The sequence below is a fragment of the Pteropus alecto genome, unplaced genomic scaffold (genome assembly GCF_000325575.1).
Source record: "Pteropus alecto unplaced genomic scaffold, ASM32557v1 scaffold7, whole genome shotgun sequence".
Lineage (NCBI taxonomy): Eukaryota > Metazoa > Chordata > Mammalia > Chiroptera > Pteropodidae > Pteropus > Pteropus alecto.
Window position 1 is genome coordinate 29,449,006 of NW_006494614.1, and position 20,692 is coordinate 29,469,697.

Sequence of the window (20,692 nt, forward strand, 5' to 3'; positions counted from 1 at the left end):
TTTTCTAGCATAGACTGAATGTGAGAAATTATAACTGGTATTAATAGACATGGAAGAAATCAATCCCTTGGCAGCCCACTAATACTCATGGACACTGATTAATATGGGTAGGCACACACAGGATGAGAAAGGAGAAAGAAAGTCCACAATCACACACAGAAGAGTGGGCAGGAAGGACAGACTCAGGGAAGAGTGAAGACAAAAGTGCAAATATAACAAAAGATATATATTGGTAGACTCACTTGGAAAGAAAAATAAGAAAATTATTTTAAGCTAGGTATTGTAAAAAACAGCTTAAACCTGGCAAACTCCTGAATAAGTAAGATGTCCATGTCGCCTAGACCTTTACAAGAAATAGGAGACATTATTAAGTCAGGAAAACAAGAATTACCAAGTCGTGTACCCATCCTGGGTAACTAGGATGAATGCACATCCTTTGTATAGCTATGGGAAATGGCTGACCAAAGAAACGAAGAAATGTTACTCATATTTAGAAAAATTATTTGTGATGGTTCATTTTATGTGTGAACTTTTCTGGGCCCCAGATATTTAGTCAAACATTATTCTGAGTGTTTCTGTGAGTTTTCTGAATAAGATTAACATTTGAATTGGTAGACTTGAGTAAAGCAGACTGCTTTCCTAATGTGGAGGGCCCCCATTCAATCAGTTACAGGCCTAAACAGAGCAAAAGGCTGACCCTCCCACAAGGAAAAGGAAACTCCTCCAGCCTGGCTGTCTTGACTGGGACATAAATCTTTTCCTGTCTTTGTACCCAAACTGAAACATCAGCTCTTCCTGACTCTCAAGCCTGCTGTCCTTTGACTGGAACTTATACAGTTAGCTCTGCTGGTTCACAGGCCTTGCCTTCTGACTCAGACTGGAACTAAACCATCAGCTGTCCTGGGTTTCCAGCTTGCCAACTTAACCTGCAGATCTTGGAATTTGTCAGCCTGCATAATCATAGGAGCCAACTCCTCACAATTAAACTCTCTATAGAAAGAGATTGTATATATATAACGTAGGGAGGAGGCAAGAGGATTAAAATGTTAATCAAGCCTCAATCAGAGACTGCTATGTGCTGATCAGCCCTGCAGCCAGGCCAGGAGGATACCTTCAGAACAAAGGAAGATTTCTACTGGGATTGCTAACAGCCCATTCCCCACACCTGTAAAGGGGAAACAGGAATCAAGTGTCATTCCCTATGGCTAAGGATGCAGAGAAAAAAGAACTCTCATACATTGCTAGTGGGACTGCAAATTGGTACAGCCACCATGGAATACAGTATGCAGGTTCCTCAAAAAACTAAGAATTGATCTAGCAATTCCTCTGTTTGGTATTTACCCCGAAGACTTGAAAACCCATATCCGAAAAGATATTTGCACACCGATGTTCATAGCAGGCATTATTCATAGTGGCCGAGAAATGGAAGCAACAGAAGTGTCCTATGATAGATAATTGGCTAAAGAAGCTGTGATACAAATATACAATGGAATATTACACAGCCATAAGAAGAGATGAAACACTGCCATTTGCTACAATATGGATTGACCTCGAGATAATCATGCTAAGCCAAATAAGCCAGACAGAAAAAGTTCAAAATCACATGATATTACTTATATGTGGGATATAAACCTAAAAGCAACAAATGAACAAGACAAACAGAGTCTCATGGACATGGACTATAGATATTGGTTAGCAGAGGGTAGCGGGTAACAGGAGGAGGTACATAGATGGGGTAAAGGGGGTGAAATATGTGGTAACAGAAAGAAATCTAACTGTGGGAGGTGAACACACAGTGTAAACATATAATATGCCTCATTGTTAAAGTGTACAGCTGAAATTTATTGGATTTTGTTAACCAATGTCACCATAAAAAATAAATATTTTTAAAAGATTTATAAAATGTATAAAGTTTTGCTATTGCAAAAACAAAATCAAATCTATCTGTGTTACATATGTATATAATAAAATAATAAATTGGATAATCCATATACATAATTGACATATAATAAACTGGCCACTGATCAAAATGCAATAATATTTCAACTCTAGTATTATATTCTTTAAAATTAAGAGAGGTATTATTAAATAGAAATCTTAATTATACTAGAATACAACTATCAAATATCTTATTAAGATTTTTATCTAATTTTATGTAACCTACTCAATGAAACCAAGCACTCAGTAGTTCTAAATTACTTGTGTTTGTGGTATCGTTGAATCTGACGGTAATTCTAGTATTCTAGTATTCAACACTAACATTAAATGAATTCTGGTCTTAAACCCTCTAAACATTGTTAAACACAGCAGTGACATATGAAATCACTTCTACAATATAATAATGTTTCTGTACATTTATGTACCATACTAGTCAATGATTACCTGACATTATTGTACAGTATTTGGTTAGAAATGGTTACTGCCATGATAGGCTCTCACATATATCCCACCAGGAAATATTTTGGAAGATATAATTAATGAATATGTCATATTCTTTGTTACCAGTCTGATGTTATAATATGTCCCTCACCCCTTTCTTACTCATAGCAAACTGTACACCTTCTTCAATGCAGTATCACATGAATTGACTTACTGCTTTCCTGCATCACCATTTGTAGAATGGATATACACAGATATAAAAATAAAAACTAGCACTACATATGCCTGGTATAAATATGAAAAATATAATTTTAAGTGAAAATCACACTCCCTGATATCAAACTATATTATAAAGCTACAATAATCAAAACACTATGGTACTGGTGTAAAAAAAAAAACAGATATATACATCAATGGACATGAATAGAGAGCTCAAATAGAAATCCTCCCTTATACAGTCAATTAATGTATGACAAAGGGAGTAAAGATATACAATAGAGTAAAGACAGTCTCTTCAATAAACAGTGTTCGCAAAACTAGACAGATACACACCCAAAGGAAAAAAAAAACTGAAATTGGACTACTTATTTACACCAGATACAAAAATAAACTCGAAATGCATTAAAGAGTTAAATTGTAGACCTGAAACCATAAAACTTCTAGGAAAAAAGCATAGTCAGTAGTAAGCTCTTTGACATCACTCTTAGCAGTATCTTTTTGGCGGTATCTTCTCAAGCAAGAGAAACAAAAGAAAAAATAAACAAATGGGACTACAAGAAATTAGAAAGTTTGTGCACAGTTAAGGAAACCATCAACAAAACAAAAGACAACCTTCTGAATGGAAGAAAATATTTGCAAAGGATATATCCAATAAAGGGTAAATATCCAAAATATAAATGGAACTTACCAGAAAAAAAATATCCAATAAAAATGAGTAGAGGACCTGAACAGACATTTCTCTGAAGAAGACATATGGATAGCCAACAAGCATATAAAAAGATGCTTGACACCTCTAATCATCACAGAAATGCAAGTTAAAACCACAGTGAGATAGCACCTCACACCTGTCAGAAGGATTACCATCAACAAATCAACGAATAAGTTCAGGCAAGGATGTGGAGAAAAGGCAACCCTCATACACAGTTGATGAGATTGTAAATTAGTATGGAGATTCCTCAAAAGTTTAAAAATAGAGCTGCAATTCAATCCAGAAATTCCATCTCTGGATAATTATCTGAAGAAAATGAAAAAACTAATTAGAAAGATTAAATGCATCTCTATGTTCACTGCAGCATTACTTGTAATAGCCAAGATATGAAAGCAACCTAGATGTCCATCAATAGATAACAGATAAAAATATGGCACATATATACAATAGAATATTATTCAGCAATAAAAAAGAATGAAATCTTGCCATTTGCAACAACATGGTTGGACCTAGAGGGTATTATGCTAAGTGAAGTAAGTCATACAAAGAAAGACAAAAACTATATGATCTCACTTACGTGTAAAATCTAAAAAACAAAAACTAAATAAATGAATAAGCAAAATAAAACAGAAACAGACACATAGATATAGAGAACAAGCTGGTGGTTGCCAAAGGGAGTGGCGGCGGGGGGTGAGTGGGAATAAAAAAAATATGAATAAATCTTGAGAAAAAAAATGTTTCAGAAAGATATGAACAAAATAAAAGAAAATCAAAATAAATTGTGAAAGGATACATACAATATATTAACACACTATTACATGACCTGATTAGCTATTTTCCCTCTGATGGGCATGTGTCTCAGATGTAGCTCAGATGTAGCAAAAATAATTCTTACACATTGACCAGCATTTGGAGTCATGTCTATGAAAAGATCATAGTGCCCCTCTTGTAGCATCTCACTGCTTAGAAGCATGATATTAAATGAGTTAAGATAATTTCTATCATTTAAAATTCAACAAAAACTTGCAAAGCAAGAGCCCCTAGTCCTTTTGGTCTTCTTTTAGTTTGTTATTCTCCTATTCATTTGAGTCTACGAGCTTCTTTAAGCAGAGAACTATTCATCTCTATAGCTTTCATGCCCACCACAATGTTTAACACCTAGCAAACCATCAACAGTAATTAAGAATCAACATTTTTAATAAAAAATTATAAGATATCCTTAAAATGAAATCTTGCCTTAAAGACATTGCATGCAGAGTTAAGAGAAAGTAATGAGGTCAAATTTATTAAAATTAATAAATTAAAATTAATAAATTTGACCTCGTTAAAAATGAGGGGAATCAAAACATAAGACTCATATATTAGTATCAAAATTTTATTGTCTCTCATATTAAGACTGAGGTTATTGAAAAATAATTCCAAGAATGTTCAATTAAGATATTCTTCAAATATCTTTTAATATCACTTTGAAGCTGCATATCAATGTTACTTAATAGGAGCAATAAGTAATTTCTTAATAGAAGCTCTTGATGTTAAGTTTCATTCGTCATGTGCTATTTAAAGTTTGCTAGAACTCAGCTCTAAGCCATTGCTTATCTTTCTTTCTGGAATATCTGTGTCTCTCTGGAAAATCCCTACTCATCTCTTTCATAATTTAATACAAATATCTCTATGTAACTTTCCCATGTCTGTTTCTTATCCTAAATTGTAAATTATAGAGAATAGAATTCTACACAACCATTTAAATAAAGAACTAGAGCTATACAGATCGTGAATAAATTTTTTTTAAAAAAAAGCTAAAAGTATAGCAAAACAAATTTATTTCTACACATTTTCAAAAACCCTAACAATAGTATCTATTTCATTCACCTATACATACATATGCAAAAAACAAAAAACATGTAAATGGATGATATACATCAACTTTAGAAATGTAGTGACCCCTAGGGAAAAAGGAAAGAGCAACAGAGAATAGATGAAGCTTTAGCTATGGCTGCAAATTTTTCATTACTGGTGATAGAGAGGAGGGAGAGAAAGAAGAATGAAAGAGAGGGAAGGGGAGGAGGAGGAAGAAGGAAAGGGAGAGGAAAGGGAAAGGAAAAAAGGAGGCAGGGGGAATGAGGAAGCAAACAGGGTCAAATTGTTAATGTACGTTTAATTTCAGTTATATATATGTGTGTATATATGTATGTATATATATTATATATATAATATATATATAGTGTCTGTAATATTGTTTACATTTATTATGATTTTAAAATTCCTCTTAAAGTTTTCATTTTAATTTAAAAGATCATATCATTTTAATCCCTTTGTTAAATTTTCAGAGAAAAAAGTCCTTATTGGCTTAATCTATTTATGTATAATGGTAATATTTAATAGTTTCCACTAATGTTACCTGATATCTATTGACAATGCCATCATAAAAATTATCAAAACATTCACTGTATTTATTTCTTATATGTCTGATTTTCACAGAAATCTCTGGTAGGAACCTGGGATATCTGTGGCTAGATGATTCCAAGATCTTCATCTAATGAATAGAATAAAAGCAGAATGCAGCAGAACTGTAGATAAAAAGGAAGAGAAAAACTCCTCCCAAGAAGACATACAAATGGCCAACAGACATATCAAAAGATGCTCAACTTCACATGGATAGACCTTGAGAATATCATGTAAGGCGAAATAAGTCAGACAGAAAAAAATTGAGAACCACATCATTTTACTCATATATGGGATATAAAACTGAAAGCAACAAACAAGACAAATAGAAAACTCATGAACATGGACAACGGTTTAGTGGTTACCAGAGAGAAAGGAGGGTGGTGTTGATAAGGATAAAGTGGTTCAAATATATGGTGATAGAAGGTAATTTAACTTGGAGTGTGAACACACAATGCAATAAACATATGACATATAACTTATATGATTTTATTAACTAATGACATATGACATGAAACTTATATGATTTTATTAACTAATGACATCCCAATAAATTTAATAAAATAAAAATGTTCAAAAAATTCCTGGTACCAATAGGTAGATAGGTAGGTAAGTAATGAAGTGGGTGGAGGAAGGAAGGAATGAAAAAAGGAAGGGAGGGAGGGAGGGAGGGATAGGTTGATTAATTTAAGAAAAAGCCTCATTCTTTTATAAGGGTATATTTCATATGCCTAGAAATTATTTTCACCTGAGAAATATTGACTGTAATCATTTATTAAATGGGTCATTCTATAAAGTTTGAATACTTTAAATCATAGTAACAATATTAATTCCCTGCAGTATTATCTGTCAGTCTCTCATTCATTCTTTCATTCATTCATTCAAATACATGATCAATGTCTACTATAAGCTTAGATTACTGATTAATTTTGAACACATCAGTTTCCAGATGCAAAAGGTAATTCTAGTCAAGTCATTTAAGGAAGATTCATTCTACCCAGTAGTAAAGTTCTTTTGAGAAAAATATTTCTGTATTGTTTTACTGAAGCTTATTTACTCACCTCAGGTAGTGGTGTACTGAATAAGAAGAATATTCTTCCTAAATATTTGCATATACCCCATTAACAAGGTGTCCGAATGAGAATAAATAATTTCCATCAAAATAAACTTTAATGGGCAGACCGAGCATTTATTTGGAAGAAACATCCACCAAGCAACCACTATATGCTAGTCACAGTGCTAGAAACAACTAAAAAAAAATTGAAGCCAGTCCTTTGCCCTAGGGAACTTCGCTGTCATTTTGACCAAATATAAATTAATGGAATGTTCTCTTTTCTCTTCAAACTATAAGTTAATAGTAAGATTAAATAAATAATTGAATTCTTAATAAAACAATGACACCAACAAAAACACTTTTGCCCACAACATTTCTAAACCACAGCAGTACTCAACCTCAGTTACACATTGTAATCACTTGTGGAGCATTAAAATATATATTAAATGTCTGGATCTCACCTTCAGAGATTCTGATTTAATTGTTCTTGGATGCAACTTAGGTACAGGGATAAGAAGAAACTCCTACATGCTTCTATGCCAAATTTGAGAACTATCATCAGGTCCCACTGGCCTAGTAGCCAAATTTGAGAACTATCATCAGGTCCCACTGGCCTAGTAGCCTTTTCTTCCTGCCTGAGGATATAGACTTTCATGACCATGGGGCTAAAAGCAAAGAATGTTAGAGAAAAATAAACAAATGGGGATATTCTTCAGGCAAAATATATTTAGCTATGTTTCACTCTTTTTTCCCCAAGTCAACTCTAAAATTAGAGCAGCTCTTTTTATTTTTAATCCTCACTCAGACACTAACTGCAGGATGTATTAACAGTCAACACATTCGTCTTTTCATTATCTCATCCAATCAACCCAACAACATAGAAACATAGAAACCTCAAATCTCTCCTTCATCTAGAAAGAATACAGCATTCCTTCTTTCCTCAAGAGAGCTTGGCAATTAGTTATTTAAAAAAAACTGCTTTCTTCCTTTAATATTTTTATGTGCCGAAAAGTGAGAAGATGGTGCAAGTTTCAAACTGTCCCTAGCTAGAGAGGGAAAAAATGAAATTGGCCTTTTTATGGACTTAAAAGGCTTGGAGAATTCACACAATAGGTCACAGTCCTTTGATTTCCACTTTCCTTTATAGGAATGAATATTAGGTACAATAGATAATAAGTATGTCAAGGTCATGTTTACCTAACTCTAATGAAGCAAGGCATAAATCTCAAATTGTTACCATCTGCAGGGAATGAGTGGATCTTTTTTTTTTTTTTTTTCCTAGAAGCCAAGTAATTAAAATGGAAGAATGTGTTTAGTGTTAAAAGAAACTGGAATGTTACTATATTAGATAAGGGAGCAGCCTGTGACCACATAATGTCATTAAAGTGAGCGGAAATTATGTGGTCCCTTAAATTGCTTTATTTCCCTCAGCAGAACATTAATTTCAGGTGAGTAATTTAAATTGCATTAACAGCAGACTCCTTAAGATGACACTTCATTTAGTCTTGAGAGTTGCTGCTGTTTAAGATATATCCCCCCAGCCTGCCATTTCACACTGGTGCTAACTTGTGCCAGATTGTATATTGTTTTTTCAAAATACCATGGGGGTGTCAAATGCTTTATTGCAAACCTGCTGCTTTATGGGAATATGCAATGTAAATAAACCAGGGAGACACTTCTGTAAATTGCCCTATTTTAGATGGAAAACGTTTCAATTAGATGTATGAAATCAACTGACAGTTTTATGAACCAAAGCATTTCGGAAATATCCTTCTCGTACACTGGATATCATCATGTTTTCGGAGACCATATGGTATGAGGTAGATGCACAAGATCTTCAAGAAGAGGTAAACTTACACTCAGCATGAATCTCGATTCCGGTATTTATATTTCCTTCACTACTAAATGTTCAGTTGAGACAACTTTCAAAGTTGCTAATTTTGTGGAAAAGAAGTATCAAAAAATATTTTCACAAGACATTACTTATCGTGGTTATTTTCCTTACAAAAACAAGGTAAATGAACATTCTTCTACTCTTCCATGGACCACCAATCCAGTAACTCAGTGACAGACCATTAGAGCCTAGGCCATATAGGGGACAAGGGCTATCAGATTAAGGATGTGTTTGCATTATCATTGCTTTGTTAGGACCCCTGAACATCAACACAAATGAAATGAATAACCATTTGTGCGATAATAGATTCCATGGATGATTGAATGAGAAACTTTAATAGTTCAAGAAACTTTAGTAGCACATATATTTAAATTGACCTTTGACCTCCAAGCCCTCCTCAAATAAAGAGGATATGTTCCAAATTGGGTATGACGAAGTCATTGGTTCAATATCCTTGTTTGTATCAAATAACTCTTTCTTCCTTTTCTATGCTTTCTTTTCTAGTATTACAGAAGATTTATAAGCACCTTCAGAAAATGTAACATTCATTTTATTACAATACAGGGCCTTTGCTTTCTCAACTGTAAGTCCTGTTGCTTTCCTTTTCTCCTATAAGCTCCCTGTTCTAAACTGCAACACCTCTCTCCTACACCTTGCGAATGCAGCCCTGAATTTTGCTTTTTGGCTGCCGCTTTCCTTGATGCCACTGCTTTTTTCTTCTAGGCTACTCCCCTGCTGTTCAACTCAATTGCCAGGACACTGCACTGTCTCTGTCAACTGACTCTTGAATCAAGCCCACATATTCCAAGGCCTTCTTCCAAGCAAGGAAATTTCTGGCCATAAATCCACCCCAGCCAACCATTCACTTGACTGAACACATCTTTCTAACTCTCATTCTCCACAGGATGGAACAGATTCTCTCTCCAGAAACCCTAGGTTTTGGAAAGAAGAAAAGTCCAGCCTTCCCAGAAGACCATGAGCAGCAGTAACATTTCCAAACTCTATTTACAATGCTTCCTATTTACTTCCTTGAGAATTATCCCTGCCACCCCTGTGAAACCACTTAGCCACATGAGGTAGCAAAGCTGCCCACCACCTAAGAGGTTATCAGGGATAAGCATGCATTCTCTAACACGCTCCAAGAGAGAAATTTGAAAACCCTTGAGTAAATGATGACAAAGAAGGATCTAAGTTACATAGCTGGAAATGAATATCCAAGCAAAGAACTTACAGCTATCTGGGATAGTCCTTAAATTATAGGTAATCCAAAGTCATTCTCTGTTAAAAACATTTTTAAAAAGTAACCTAGAAAGAAGAAAACACATTCTCTTTCTAATGATGGTAAATGGAATATGCTTCTCCCTAAAATATGCCACATTGGCATAATAATAATTTTTGGCTAAAGGCAGTTAATAAACAGACAGAGGAGAAACTCTCTGCCCTCTCCCTTTTTACTGCCTAAAAAAGACATAAATTTCCTTTTGTGAAGGTGTCAAGACAAGAGCAACAGATGACCCAGATGATATGCTGATATTTATCAGGAGTTGAGGCTAAAGGGTTTTTCATTTAGATTAGCTTTCGTCTCTACAATCTTTAAAAAAAGAGGTATCCTAAAAGCAACATGCAAATTGAAGGAAATACAGTAACAATGCTATAGCTAAGACAGTCTTAAAAGCATTCATGATTTTCTTCTATTTCCTTGCATTATTTTATTACTATAAAAGAAACATCAGATTTCTGGAATGTATAATAAAAAGCAGTGGGACTCCAATGACTGATGCTGCACTCACATGGGCTGAGCAGCTGACAGAAATAATACCATTTAGTCTCTGAGGAATTAAAAAAAATTTACAGGCTTATTTAAGTTTAGCTCATTTTCAAATGACATTATAAAGTTGTAAGGGAGCAGATATTGTCATCTTAGCACAACAACTAAGGAAAACAAGGCTCCAGAAGAAGAAAGTGAATGAAGACATTAGGGATATGGAACTCAGTTATGTACCAGGCCAGAGTAGGAGAAGCTGCGGCTTTAAGAAGGACCCCAGGCTGGCAGGATGAACTGGTAGGTGAGTCCTCATTATAAAAATCTCCCTTTCCTTCTTTAGCATATAATGCCTTTATCCTGAGATAATACCGAAGGTGGTTTGTGCTCATCTCTTTTAACTACGGTCAGTCTATATAACCCAGCCTTTCAGAAAATTCTTTCCCCAAAGGAATGCAGCTTCCTCTCCACCCGCCCAGGGCATCTTTTAATTCTTACAAAACTCATTCAGTGTAGACAAAAAAAATTTGCCTGCCACTTAGGGATCTTATTTGATATATCAGATTTTTAAAAAATTTTATTTTAACAAAATATATATAACATAAAATTTACCATTTCTCATTTTGTAGTGTAGAATTGTCTGGCAGCAGGTACATTCACAGTGTTGTGCAACCACCACCACTATTCATTTCTAGAAATTTTTCATCTTCCCAAAATTAAATTCTATATCCATTAAACAATAACTCCCCATTCCCTCCACCAAACTGAGGTAACCACTATTCTACTTACTTTCTCTATGAATTTGACTATTCTAGGTACCTCTTATAAGCGGAATCACAAAATATTTGTCCTTTTGTGTCTGGCTTATTTCACTTAATGTCTTCAAGGTTAATCTATTTTGCAGCATGTATCAGAATTTCATTCCTTTTTGAAGCTAAATAATATTCCATTGTATATCCATAAACAAAAGAATAAGATTTTGTTTATCCATTCATCCTTTGATTGACATTTGGGTTGTTTTCACATTTTGGCTATTGTGAATAATTTTGCTATAAACACTGGTGTACAAATTTCTGTCTGAGTCTCTGCTATCAATTCTTTTGTGTATCTACACACAAGTATAACTGCTAGAGTATATGATAATTCTAAGTTTAATTTACCAAGGAATCACCATATTGTTTTCCACCGTGGCTGCACCATTTTACATTACCACCAGCGATGTACGAGGGTTCCAAATTTCTCCTCATCCTCACTAATACTCCTTTGTTATCTGGGTTGTTTTTGTTGTTGTTGTTTTGTTTTTGTTTGTTTTAGTAATAGGTATCCTAGTAGGTGTAAAGTTACATTTCATTGTGGTTTTGATTTGCATTTCTCTGATGATTAACGCTAAGAATATGATACATCACATGTATGGATATTTTATTCATTTACATTTATTTGCACTTATCTTTTTTTTTCTTTTTAGTGCTTTATTGAAGTTCCAATTTCTCTACATTCTTGTCAACATTTGGTATGGTCAGTCTTTTAAATTTTAGCCAGTCTAGTATGAGTATTGTAATATGTCATTGTGGTTTAATTTGCATTTTACCTATGACTAATGATGCTGAGCATCTTTTCATGTGTTCATTTTCCACCTGCATATCTTCTTCAGGGAAGTGTCTATTTGAATCTTTTGTGCATCTTTTAGTTCGGTTTTATTCAATTAAGTTGTAAAAGTAGTAGGTGATTTTATAGGTTTATTATATATATCACACAATCATATATTATCAGATATGTTTTGCAAATATTTTCTTCTCATTTGCAGCTTGCCTTTTCATTTTTTAACATTGTCTTTTAAGGAGCAAATGTTTCACTTTAATAAAGTCCAATTTATTTATTTTTCTTCTGTAGCTTATACATTTTGTGTTATATGTAAGAAATCTTTCCTAAACCAAAGGCCACTAATATTTCTCCTATGTTTTCTCTTATGTGTAATTAATATCTTCATTCAAAAAAAATTTTTAAGAGAAATACCAAAAAAAAGGAAGAAGAATTTGCCCCTCCAACACTACGCTAAATTAATGCCACAGAATCTCTGTTGTATCCTTAAATTCCCTATCTTTGATGATCCTATTGGCTTAAATGATTGTAACTCTGAAGAAGGTTAACAACTTCATACAGATACAAAGCCTAAGAACTGGGCTAACAGAAATCAGTGTCCCCTATAAAAACACGTCCTCCATAATGCCTGATCCATCACCCAAATCTGTTCTCTTTTTCCAAAGATTGTCATCATTCTGGATATCTAGCTATTAAATGACTTTCTCCCTTCCTCAGGACAACTGGACTAGAAAGTTCATAAATTCAAGCTGCAAGGAAGTTCCTCTGGAAAAAAAATCTTAAAATTAAACAAATTTAGTAAAAAAGTAAAAAATATACATTCCATTAGCTTATAAGATTCTATCGAGTCTTTACAAATAGGAAGTAGAGTCAACCATCAGATCCAATTGAATTAAATCAATTTGCCATCTTAATCTTAAAACGTTGAATGGAAGCTATATGGAGTAATTTAAAAATTTTACTTATGTCATCATTCCAAAGGACCAGAGTTAGTTAATTATTAAGACAAACATTCAAGCATGACTGGGTGCCTATGCGCTTCTACAGACTAATGTACAAATATGCAAGTTTCCTCCTTTCTCTGAAATTCATTCTGATTCGCATTATCACTATGTCTTTAATAACTTCTTGCTATAAGTAAGAATTATGTGTCAAGCAGCTTAGGCTATAAGGAAATTTATTATAAGAAAACAGGAGTATCGCTCAGGGCCTAAGACAGATATGAAATGTTACTGACACCCAAGGCTCTTATCCCTTCTATTTCATTGTCTCAGGTTATGTGATTTCACACATCTGCTTCTCTGAATGGCTACTTCTTCATTGAATATCTATCTATAATTCAACATGTATACAAATGATGGTTCCCTGACAACTATCAAGTTTATTTATCTATAAGATAAGTGACCAACCTAGAGAGTCTTGGTGTCTCTCAATCCCAATTCTTAATTTGTAGGAGAAAGAACCCAATTGTCTTAGCTTTGTTCATCTAAAGCAACTATGGCCCAGAAGACAGCATCACAAGACACAAGTCTGGGTGACAGGGCCCTTCCCTGTGTGTAAGGAGTGGGGAGGAGAAAGTTCTCATAAAATGAGGGGCTAATAAGCTGAGGAGATATCACGTAATGTGTCCACCATATATGATAAATTTAATTATAAAGTTAAAATAAAAAAGATGAATAGTGTTTCTAGAGATCTATAATTAATCTAGAGATGAGGGTTTCTAGATACCTAGAATTAATGCATGCTAAAAAATTTAAAGCAATACTCATACACTCTATTGAATGGTTTCATCCTGTAATAATATCTAAAGAGATTATATATAAGATACAAGAAGACTGATCATACCATAACTGGGTAAAGACTGGTTCTCCTATCTACTCACTTTATAAGGACAACAAGGAAGTTAAAAATATCCTAGAAAATTTGGCAAGATAGGAATTCAAAAGGAATTCAGCAGGGAACTTTGGTTTCAGCTCTGACATGTAAAGAGCTTAGAAGCTGTCACTCCCATTCTTATAACAATAAAAAACTAAGTAAACTGAAAATCAATAACTGTTCTTGGACCTATCAGAGAACTGAGGTTACACAGCAAGCCACCATCCCAAAATCTGGAGTGACAGGCACATCCAGAGGTACAGCAACTAAGATCTGTTACCTACAACAGAAGCCACTGGAGCTATAAACTGGTAGAGATACCTAAATGATCATTTTAATTAATTGCTAGGGGCTGAATATAGACTAGTGTGAGAGTAAGAAACCCCTCAGGACCCAGCAATACCAGGAGGTTCTCGCAGTGAGATTCAAGAAAGATACCCCTCCTGCCTCTGGCAGTGGGGAAGAAGAATAACCATGGAGCTTTCTACATAAAATAAGTCTGCTCTCCAGGGTAAAAGGCTTTTCAGAGTTCTATTCTGAAACGCAATTCCAGTTGGGCAAAGCAAATGCCTCTTAACTCTAGGACTTCCAGCCAGTTCTAGACTTCTTGTCTCATTTAAAGCGGGAAAACAGACCATAGGGGTCAGGACTTCAAGGATATTGACTGAGAACATCTCGGCCAAAGTAGGGAATAGCAGAAAAAGTTTCCTTTATGCTGAAGAAACACAGGAAGGCCCCAAGACACAGATCTTCAAAAAGACTGAAATTATGGAATGCTCACTTGCCCTACATCTTACCACCGCAACAGGGCTTGAATATAACAGTGGATTATAACTGAAAGAGCCGTAAGACACAGACTTTATCTAAGGAGTTTGAAAGAAACCCAGAGATAACAGGGGACACAAAAACAAGGACTCTAGAGGAATTGGGGCCTCTAATATTCATAGCTACAACAAACATTAAACATAGTCCATCCTCCTAGCCAAATTAATATAAATCCTCATGATAAAGAACTATATGCCTCAATTTCTATTACCCAATACAACATGTCCAGTTTTCAAGAAAAATATTATAAGGTATGCCAAAAGCAAGGAAAAAAAACACTCAGTAGAGACAAAACAATAATCAGAACTAAATTCAGATATGACACAGATGTTACAATTATCAGATAGGGAATTTTGAATAATTATGATTAATAGGATAAAGGTTCTTATGGAAAAGTAGACAGTATGCAAAAACAGATGGGTAATGTAAGAAGAAATATAGAAACTAAAAAATAATCAAAAGGAAATACTAGAAATCAAAAACACAGTAATAGAAATGAAAACCGCCTTCGAAAAGTTCAATAATAAACTTGACATGACTGACAAAAGAATCAGAGAATTTGAAGATGGCTTAACAGAAATTTCCCAAACTGAAATGCAAAGAGAAAAGAAAAACAACAATAAGAACAAGACATGCAATAATTATGGGAGAATATCAAAAGGTATAACATATGCATAAATGACATACAAAGAAAAAGAACGAGAACAAAGCAGAATAACAGTTCAGATAATAATGGCTGAGAACTTTCCAAAATTAATTACAGATACCAAACCACAGATAAAGGAAGCTTAGAGAACACCAAGTATAACAAATGTCACGAAAAGCATATCTCTATAGGTTAAAATACAACTGCAGAAAACTTAAGACAAATAAAAAATCTTGAAACAAGGCAGAAAGCTGGGATGTGGTTGGAAGTGGGGGAGTCTTAACATATAGAGTAACAAAGAATAATAATTAAACCAACTTATCAGAAACCACGCAAGTAAGAGAGAAGTAGAATGAGTTAAAATGTTGAAAGAGTACCCTCAACCTAAAATTCTATATCCAGAAAAATTAACCTTTAAAAGTGAAGGATACATAGAGACTTTCTCAGACAGTGAGTGAATCCATCAACAGCAAAACAGCCCTGCAAGAAATCCTAAAAGAAATTATTCAGGCAGAAAAAAATGACATGTGTCAAGATCTACATGAAGAAATAAAGAATGTGAGAAAAGAAACTAATGGAAAATAAAACCTTCTATTTTTCTTATTCTTAATTGATCTAGAAGATCCCTTTCTCCAAAGCAATAATAGTGTATTGAATGATTACTGATTATAATATATGGATAAGTGAAAAAAATGAGAGCAATGTCACAAGAAAGAAGGAATTGAGAACACACTGTTATAAGGTAACTGTACTGCATATGAAGTGGTATAGTATTATTTAAAGATTAATTTAAATTAGTATAAAAATGTGCATTATAAACTGTAAGGCAACCACTGAAATTTTTTAAAGTTATTGAAATGTAAGAGAGGAGATAAAATGAAATCATATAAAATGTTCAATTAAAAACAGAGAAGGTACAAAAGGAGGAAATGTAAGAAAACAGTTATAAACATGATAGGTAATAATCCAACTATATTAATAATCACTTTAAATGTGAATGGTCTAACTGGGTAAATACTGATTCTCTTACACATTGACTTCATGAAAAATTTTTGAATGAGGATCATGTTAGAAATCTCTAAACTACCTTTGTAACTTTTCTGTAAATGTTAAACTACTCTAAAATAAATATGTTATTTATTCAAAAATAAAGAGGTTGTTTTTAAAACGGAACCCAACTAAAACCAAGGGCCCATAATCTTAGATACTTTCAAATACTCCCCTCAAAATGCATTGCATTAGAAACCAATAGTATTTGAGTTCATCATCATCAGATTTAAAGACACTATTGGCTAGAATAGCACTGCCCAATAAAACTTTCCACAGTGAGAGAAAGGTTTTATACCTGTGCTATCCAATATGCTAACCACTAACCACATGTGGCTCTTGAACACTTGAAATGTGGCTAATGTGATTGAGGAAGTGAATTTTTAATTTTTGAAAGTAATTAAATTTTAAATTTAAATAGACAGATATGGCTAATGACTACCATATTAGCACAAGTGTCTTGCACATCAAATACAGCTCTTCATTTAGACAAGCAACTCACTCTCCTATCCTGATCTAGCAACAGGGTTTGATCTTTTTTTTTTTTTTTTTTTGTATTTTATAGACTCACAAGTTTTCATAGCTGAAATTCAATGACATCATAACTTTCAGAAGACATTTTGACAATCTTTACCAGCTTATCTATACAATTTTGTAAATATAATATCCTAAAAAGAGGAAAAAATAAGATTAATCCAAATTTTATGAATACCTAGTGTTTCCCAAATTATAGATTTCTATTTTGCTAGATACTCTCTAAGTTCAACTTTTATCTCAATAAGAATTGTCTATGAACTAAATTGTGTCACTGCAGAATGGATTCCAAGTATTATCACATCTTTGAAGGTTATATCATAGTACTACTAGCTTTCAGTTAAAACAGAATCTGAAATGGGGTAAGTCCAAACTCCCACTAAGTTATCTCTTTATCTCTGAAGGCAGAGACAAAGACTATACACAATAGCACTGAAAACAAGAACCAACTTCATTGGAATTGGAAAGAATCTCAAGGAAATTAGAAGAATTTTCACTGGTTATCAGGTGAGCGAACTGGACTGATAAACACAGGCTTTGTCTTATGTTAACTTAGCCATAAGAAACAGGGGAAGATGGCTATGAGTTCTCTAGTCATTACCTCCATTTCATGAAACAAACCTTCACTCACCTCACTAGAGAACTATTCCTGCCCTTCAAAGGAGTACTTATTAAGGCAGCCCCAGTTAGTATTTGTTTTTCTTTACATATTAAAGAACCAAATTTTTCAACAACAATAACAACAAAAAATGGGTTGTAAATGAGGACACTGGAGGTGGCACCAACCCAAGGAGGAAGTGCTAGCCCCAAGAGGCAGAAGCCAGGACAGCCCAGGTGACATTTAGTGGATGGTCTTATCCAATGCAGCAGGAGGTGATGTGGGAAAAAAAAAATCTTTGTGTGGCAGACATACTCAAGGTCATTGGGAACTGAACCAGGACAAGGAACATCTACCCACTCACTTCAGAAGAGGGTTTACCTGGCATCAAATGGAAAGTGAATTACAAATATTAAAAAAAAAAAAAAAAAAACGAAAACAAAAACCTATAGGTTGGCTGCTGACTTGAAAAAAAAGGGAGATGATCTGAAACTTACAAAAAAATAATATAAGAAATAAAAAACGATGAAAATATGACAGATGTGGAGCTCAACCAATGAAGAAACCAAGAGTTACAGTTTTTCCAAAAGTTGTAACCGGAAGACATGATAGAAATAATAGTCAGAGATACAACTTAAGAAAACCTGTCTAAACTGATAAAAGATCTTATGACTTAGTATAACAGCCCCACTATGGTCCAAGTAAATCTCAATCAATGCACCAAACATCTATATATTTTGTTAAAGTACCTAATTAACAGGCTAAAACAAAGTCCACAGGACTCCAGGCAGAAAAAGCAAGCAAACTGGCTTCTCTACCAAGGAATATTAGGCTGAGGTTTTTTCCTTTACTTAGCGACCTCACAGTCACATTTTTTAGGGCAAAAAGGCTACAACCCAAGACTGTAACACTGCCAAGTCATTCACATATGAAGATAGTAGAAAGACATTTTCAACTACAGGGGGATCTGTATGTTCAGAAAACATACCACTCTTATACCATTATTTTTTAAAAGATAAAGGGTAGTTATATTGATGGAACCCTTTTCCTTTACTTTTCACATTCCCACCTCAAGCGACAAAAACCATATTCTTGCTCAGCCCAGTGTCTACCTTCCTGGTGAGACTGGAGGAGAGGAAGCCTTTGATCTTCTATCCGAGTAGGGAACAGCTGCTGACCTAAGTGAGAAGAGCCTGCCTTTCCTTGGTCTTCCTTTCTGGGGGATAGTCACTGCGCCTCAAAGCAAGAAATGGGCTCCGCCCACTCTCTCTGATCCTCCTGACTCTGCTGTAATGGCCGGCTCTTGTGGAACACACTGTCCTTCCTCCTGTCCTCAAGTGGTAGACAACCAGCAGAGAGCCCTCAGGCTTGGGAAATGGAGGCCTGCAGTACATCACTGCTTTTGACTAGAGAGATAAATTCATTTCTGGGTGATGCATCCTCAGCTTTGTCAGCTAACACCCTCTGGTAGATAAGAGATTTGGCTTCGGATATCTATTCCATCCTCCTTCTAGAGAATATTCCTTAAAGCAGGGACTAGAAAACTAAGCAATTCAATTCATAGGTTCTTTTGCAGCTAGAGTTTGCAGATATACTTTAGGTTGGACTAATCAAATACACTTGCAGGAGACTGAAAAGATTTAGTGTTGCAGAAGCCACCTTCTCCTGCTGCTGCTGCTGCGGCCACCATTTCTGCAGACAAGCACACTCAAGGAGGCACATAGCTTTTCTGGGATGGCATTAGTGGTCAGTGCCTAGCTTCATGGCTGTCAAAAGACCACAGGCCATCCATTTTGCTGGCACATTTTGTAAGAAGTGGGACATGGGTGTATGGCCAGCAGCAGTAGGAGTTTCCTGATCATGGCCTCGACAGGACTGCTCTGGAGCTGAATGTTTACTGATTATACCAAAGGGAGAGGCTCCCTAGGTGTCCTGGTTCTAGATTGTGGCTTAGGAGTTGCTATTGTAAGTTAACCTAGAGTCTATCTCTTCAGCCTTTTATAAACTAGTTAACTGATTTTTCCTGCTTAAACTAGCAGGAGTGGATTTGTTTCTCTGTTACTGAATTCTCTGCAACTAAACTCTGACCAATATAACCAGAGCCATGTACTTCAGGTACATGTACTTCAGGTACAGGGAGCCACTTGGCTCCCCATATCTATTATCAATTCTTTAGAACTTAGAGAGACAAAGGATGGGCGGTTAGGCTCTCCTAAACCTCCAACGGTAGTCAACTAAGCATGGTGTCAGAATTAAAAGACTCAACATTTTAAACAATGTGCACTGAAATCAAACAATGATTAACTATACAAAATTATTATATACATGATTACAAAAATGGAATAAAAATCTCAAAAATATTATATAAAATATGTTATGTAAGAAGTGTTAATTTAACCACTCCTATGACCTACTATCTAAGATAAAACTAAGCTCAGGAATTTAATAATGGGTCAAAAATAAAAGTGACATATAGGAATATCAAAGAGATGCTATTTCTTACTCAAGATTTGAAATATAGATGGAAAATTGTTTTTAAAAATAAAGTGAACCTCTCAGATGCTTCCCAACTGTTGGAGGAGAGAAAAAAAGCAAATAAAACATAGGCCATCTATGAAACAAGTCTCAAAAATTAGAAAATATTAATCATGACATGGTAAGATAAACCATTAAATAAGATGACAACAGTTCAAGCACTTCGGATTATAAATGTGACTACTATAAATTTATCAATTAAATAAAAAAGTCACTATATACTGCTTCAAAAGAAATTATGAAATCAGAATGACTAATGAAATCAGAATGGGTTAAAAATAAAAGCTTTGCGGGAAATATACCAAACTCAAACCAAAAACAACAACAACAAAAAAACCCCAGCAGGGGCAGCATATTAGTTTTAGACAAAATCACATTTAAGATTCAAATTATTAAGTGGGCAAAAATGGTCATTTTAAAAATCTACCACAAAGAAGGGATATATACTATCATTTGATGAAATATATGAAACAAAAACTAAGAAGTACCAGGAGAAATGTATAGGCACACAATTTATTTGTAAGCTCATAACTTCAAGTTCTAGCAGACCATATAACTATTAAATAATTGATTG

The 20,692-nt window shown here is 34.4% G+C and overlaps 1 pseudogene; it reads left to right on the forward strand.

Moving 5' to 3' along the window:
• The first annotated feature begins 330 nt into the window (after positions 1–330).
• Positions 331–20,692, forward strand: part of LOC107196742 — a 29,974-nt pseudogene continuing 9,612 nt past the window's right edge.